Source organism: Eleutherodactylus coqui, chromosome 9 (assembly GCF_035609145.1).
Source record: "Eleutherodactylus coqui strain aEleCoq1 chromosome 9, aEleCoq1.hap1, whole genome shotgun sequence".
NCBI lineage: Eukaryota > Metazoa > Chordata > Amphibia > Anura > Eleutherodactylidae > Eleutherodactylus > Eleutherodactylus coqui.
The window spans coordinates 123577584-123584069 of NC_089845.1; positions in this window are offsets into that span (position 1 = coordinate 123577584).

The window sequence follows — 6486 nt, forward strand, 5'->3', positions numbered from 1 at the left end:
GAAGCTCGAGACGTCTTGTAGCGCAACTTTTCAATTGTGATCCCTTACAGCAGGGTTATTCAACTGGTGGATATCGGCCACCAGACACCTGCGGGAGGGAAGCAGACGTAACTTCCAGCAACGCACCCCCAAGGATGTGCGGCTTCTAGACTGCTTCCAGCGCCGCAGATATGCTGATGTACTGCACAGCCTTCCCTCTAATATCACTATGGTCTTCTTCATGTTTGGGGCTGCAGGAGGAGCCAGGCCTTCACACACTGCAAGTACTGCTGTTGTCTCCAGCACAGATTCTGGAAGCTATTGTCTCTATTTTAGTAACTACATTGATACGATGTTCGCTACGTCAACATAAAATGGGTTCTTTCACATTTGCGATGTTTCCTTCATGGCACCGTGTTGCGATGATATGAAGGGGACAAAATTGCAGCATGTCCTATCTTTTTGCTATATCGCCCATTGTTTTCAATGGGGCCGGCGGTAGCAGCAGCGGCCCTGCTGAAAACAATGGGAGAACATCACGATCCCCTGCCGCGGCTGTGACAGCTGCGCCGGGGGATGCGAGGCTGTTTCTTTGTGAAAACGCCTCACATTCAGGGGTTTCCATGTGGATTACGAGGGCGATATATTGGGCTGTGATTCAAGGCCCAATATTGCCCTCATCAGTGTGAAGGAGCCCTGACTGCCTAGCACCACTGTTGGTTGAAGCACAACAGCGCCGCTAGGCTTATCGTAGGAACTTTGACCTTGCCTGCCGGTCACTCAATGAAGCAAACTCAAATTTTATGATTTTATGGCGGATGTGAGGATGTAGCAAATCAAATGATACCAAAATCATCCGCAAAAGGTCACACAAAGGGGTCAAGGTGCGGTGCAAGAACAAGCCTGTAGGCTTTTTTTATGTTTAATTGGTTTTGCGAATATTATAAAGCGATATCACAAAGGTCTCGCAGGACCATAAAACTGTATGAAGACGGTAACCCTAACATTTTCTTATGTCACTTCATAACATTTTATACATTTCTCCGTTTGATTTTGTGATTTGTTAGCGTTACCATTATATTGTTATAGACGGGGAGATCCCCCATAAGTAATGAGATCAACAGGTTTAACTGTCACGCTGCCTGATCTATGGATCGGTTTTACTGTATAATCAGAGAGATGACTGAGCATCCTTGTTTAACATCCTACATGGAGGTACTATCATAGTTCCAGATTTTAACATAACTTTATTGAACTCCATGTAGCTTTAGTATTGTTAACTTAGAAGGAGAATGTATCAGAACGTAAATGGAGAAAGTAAGAGTGAGGAGAGAGCGGGGGAGGGGGAGGAACAGACATGTATCAGAATGGATTTGGGAGGTACCCTGGGGTCTCCCCACTGACTTAGGGGTTAGTTTGTGAAAATCAGCGGGGTTTTGAAACTCTAACCAAGGGCTCCATAATGCGATAAATCTCTGGAAAGTCTGAACCCCCAGACATTAACCCTTCCATTGTCACGATTGCATTTAATTCCTGGTAGTGGGTGTTGGTGGAGTCCTGTAGGCTTTTTTTCATATTAGATTGGAGCCTATGGTTCAGTTCGGGGAACATCTGAATCCCATTTTTTAACAAATAGAACTGGGGGACATAGACAGAAATGTGATGTGAATGGTCTTATAGAAAGGAATCAGATGAGGGTATGTGTACAAGGGAATGTAATTTACTGTTCCTAACCAGCACTGCTACCCCTCCTTGACTTCACTGTAAGGGCCCTTTTACACAGGCCACTAAACCATCCATTGAGAATCTGAATGATTGTCGTTTAGTGTAAATCCATGCACTGACTGAATGATAATTTGTTCTCTTTCATCGTTCAGTATATACTTCCATAAAAACTGCACGATGATTGGCTCGTGTAATCAGGCAGTCATTCGTCTATGAACGACTGACTGGTTACGGTGAATAGAGGCAGGGGGGTTAGAACGATCTCTGGCTGCTCCGCTTCCATTCACTCAGTGATGATCATCCTTGTGTAAGAGCTCAGGAACGATCGGTGCTGGGATGGCCGGTTGGGCTTCTGCACCTGACAGGTCGTCCCGCATAAGTGCCCTAAGGCTGGGTCTCCACACTGCAGTAATTCTATAGAGCCATGCTTCTATAGGCGCTGAGTACAAGTACACAGTACTTCTGCTCTGCCTTTGTGAGTTTGGCTGATTTGGCCACACCCTGCCCTCCCCCCATGGCCAATGGCTGCATGATTTTGCCGATAAAACTGCCCTTGTACCTGCAAAATATTTCGGCCACCCTCCCACTATCACTGGGAGGGTTTTCAGCTGTGCACAGACCCAATTAAGTAGTTGAGTACACCAGTCCTATAAAGTATAGGGCAAGTGCTGAAAAACCATAGGACGTCGCCTTTAGGCTGCCCATCACTGGTCTAAGCCCAGGATACCGTCAGGCGGCGTGAGAGAGTTCAGCTCCGCTAAGCTCCTTGCCCCTCTCGCTAGCTGTTAGCAAAGAAAGGGACTGGGATGGGGCGGGTGCTAGTGTGCTCAACTCCTGCCCCCTCTCTGGCCTTTGCCAGCTACTTGCAATGGGATGGGGAGCAAGTTAATGTGCTAATCTCCCGCCCCCTCCCTTTGCCGACAGCTGGCAAGGACCGGAGAGGGGAAAGGAGTTTAGCAGAGCCGCTGCTAAACTCTCTTCCACCTTCCTTTTCCAGAAGCTCCCATAGGAGCCTATGGGAGCAGGTGGTGTATTTTGGCTCTAAGATAGGTTCAGATCTATCTTTTCCGGCTGGCATGTGAACTTGGTATGGCAGCAGTTCAATTTTTTTTGAGACCTAGGGACAATTCAACACATAATGAATTTGTTCTGACTCTTTTGGATTTTCTCCTTGCCCACAATAATTTTTATTTGATGGCACTTTTTACACGCAGATGTGTGGTACCGCCATGGGCACGCTGTGTGCACCAGCATAGGCAAGCTTATTGCTAGGGTGGCTTCTAAAATCTGGGAATAACCAGTCTCATGGTTATAAAATGTCTGAAGGGATATTTTGTGGTCCTGGATACAGAGCTCAGGAACGTGCAAAGAGCGATCTCTCGTGTAATGTCAATTGTGGATCTACACAAAGTTTTATATAGCACTCTCCATAACGCATCTCTAAGTGGGCAGTCCCACTATAGGGGGAGCATCGGACCAGGGGCTGCGGAACACCTTACACAGATTTAATGTAAAGCATTTCACTTTGTTTTTCACTCCGGAAGCATTGGACGGTCTTTGCCCATTTCTGCATTTGTTTGGTTTCTGTACAATGGTACTTGATGTGAAGACTCATTTATTTGTACCATCATTATTATTTCCTAGCCCTTATTTATGCCGTTCACTTTCTCCCTTTTTACACGTTTATTGGAAGCTGTATTTTATTGGTATCCTGGTTGCTGTAGCATTTCCACCTTAATATGCTTGAGGCTATATTTTGCTGTGTTACATCTAGTAGAGGACTTCTCGCTGGACCTACAATATCCGTTTTATGTACATTACTCTTTGTGGATGTGAGACTATGGCTGCATCCGCACGGGTTATAAAACATCGCTCATGTTACAGAACCCATTGGAAACCATAGGCCCGTGCGGATGCAGCCTAAAGGCCCATTTACACGCAACAATTATTTCTCAAAATATAAACACGATAGTTGCATGTAAATGCGTAGCAGTCATGCCATATTTGTTCATTTGTCACTGAGTTTCAGCCTGCATGAAAATGGTCGCTAGTTCGTTTGCTTTTCACTTTATTTAAATGGATTTCGTTCAGTCTTTGAAAAACTGAACAACTTGAGAGGATGGGTGATTGTTTTGCCTTGCATAAACTCGATCACTTGTTTACTCATGTGGCAGCAAACAACGGTTTATCTTTACTCTACTAAAACCCTGCCCACCAGCAATTCCTCATATAAACACACATCCACCTGAGCAAACACCATATATAGTGTTAACTTTAGCTAATGAGGGAATTATCTGTATTTCTATGCAAAAAAGTTGATAATTTGTTCAGTCTTTCAAACGATAATCGTTGTAAATGTGGCTTTATTTTTTTGTGTCCTATTTTGTGTTTTCAGCTACTATTCCGATTTCATGTCACAAATACTGGTGAATTGTTGTAAACATTATAGGGCGCTCTAACTATTTCAACTGAAGAACTTTTTAAAAGTGCTTTATCGTGCAATTTTGTTGCAATGTAACAGTGCTACAAATCGCATGTATGTGAAGCCAGTGCTTGATAAACCAATCACAGTCATTCAATGAATGAATGGCAGTGATTGGTTCTTGAGCACCATGGCTTAGCCAATCACAGCCAGCTTTTCCTTGAGGTAGGGATTTTGATCCTCCAAGCCAGGAAGGGCTGGGAGAAGAAGAAAGACGAGGGCCAAAGGTGAAGAGGAGACTCTCGCTAGATATCCCTGCGCCTCTTAGATAATGTATTAGTTTTAGTTTTTTTTTTTACTGCAGCTAGGGCTTATATTTCAAGCCTCGCCCCCCCCCCCCCCCCCAACAAAAAATCCTCGCACGTGGAGCTATCAAGTCGTGTGAATTTCTAGTGACACAAAATCACGATATATATATATATATATATATATACACACACACACACACACGATTATATACTCACACTTGTATATTAAAATTTTATATATTTATTTTTTTACAGTTGACCTTTGACCACCATAACTTTTTTTTTTTTTTCTTCCCCTCAATTGGGGTGTTTGAGGGCTTGTTTTTCTGCAGGGTGACTTGTGGTTTTTAGAGTTGAGCGAACATACTCGGCCGAGCTTGATGCTCGTTCGAGTATTAGCGTACTTGATGGTGCTTGTTACTCGAACGAGCATCAAGCCGTGTTCGACCCCGCCCGTTTTTGGCCCCTCCCTGCCGTGACGCAGCACGTGCCATTTGCAAAGTGAGGGAGAGGGACGAACAAACCTAGGAGAAAAAAAAAGCTCCGCACCCGGCGTCCCACATACAAAAATGCTTGAGTCTCCCATTGTAGGCAATGCGGTTCGTTCAGGAAAAGGAGCATTGAACGTTTAGTATCTTTTATATATATTTTTTTTATAGTAATAAAAAAACTATTTTCCACTTTTTTTTAGTCCTCACAGGGAACTTGAACTTGTGCTTGTTTGCATATAGCATATACTCAAACACTTTAGTAGTGCAATATATGGGATTTCTGCAGATATTCATTAGGACAGGCCACTGGAAAAAGGAAAAAAAAAAACCTCTACCTTTGTCCACCTAAGGCCCCTGCACACAGGCGGAAATTCTGCTGCGGGATTTCCCGCAGAATTTCCGCCTGTGGCCACCTGCATAGGATTGCATTACAATACGCAATCCTATGCAGACGGCCGCGATTTGTCCGTGTGAAAATGCACGTCGAAAACAAATCACGGCATGCTCTATTTCTGTGCAGGTCTCGCAGAGGCCTGCACAGAAATGTCACTCCCGGGCCGCCGGCTCCGCTCTGCGCATGCACTGGCTGGCAGCCGGCACATCAAAGAGTCGGAGTCGCGGGAAAGGTGAGCGTCACACTGGTCCCTGCAGGGGCTCGGGTCGGGTCCCGCTATGAGAATTCTCGCAGCGGGATCTGACCTGGCCGTCCTCAGGTGGCCTAAATATAGATATTGCAACATGCACCTCCACATGTGTAACAGCCCTGTATAGACAACTTGTTGGTAGTGCGTTTAATAGTAGGATTAAACTCACTAGGGAGACTGCCTATTGGCCAAAGTTCTACTGTGTCTAGCAACACCCCTCACACCATCATTCAGTAACTTGTATCGTGTGCTATGTGGTGGTAAAATAGAAAGCGGTTTGTAAAAAAGGCTTCTAATTTTTACAAAATTGTTGCCACACCTGGTAGAAAATACTAACACCTCTAGTTTAGTTATATTCGCTGTTTGCATCAGCCAATAGAGGGCCCCGAGAATCATGTCGCACACGCCGCATGGCTCTACCATCCAAAAATCTATAATGGTGGTTTTTGAAAATAAAATATATGTCTGAGTATACTTGTTGAAACTCCATATCAGATGAACAAGTCCTTTTAGCACATGTTATTTCACCAACTGAAATAGCCTGGATGGTATGGCGAAGGTGGAAACAGTCTTCTCTTAAAATAGTGTTGCCAGCTGTGAGCTTACAGAAAAGAGCAGTGGATACTTTAGGCCCTAAGTTGTAAGAGGATGTGAGTTTAGGCAAACAGCCTGAAGGGGCTTCATAATGGAAAGAACTTTACCACAGTCCTTTGAAGTCTAATCTCTGTAATAAATTTCTCTGATGAAGCCCCTTCAGACTGTTTGGGACATCTGGAAGAATGACTGTCTAGAGAATCCTAGAATGGTAGGGTTGGAAGGGACCTCCAGGGTCTTCGGGTCCAACCCCCCTGCTCAGTGCAGGATCACTAAATCATCCCAGAGAGATATTTGCTTGAACACTTCCATTGAAGGAAAAC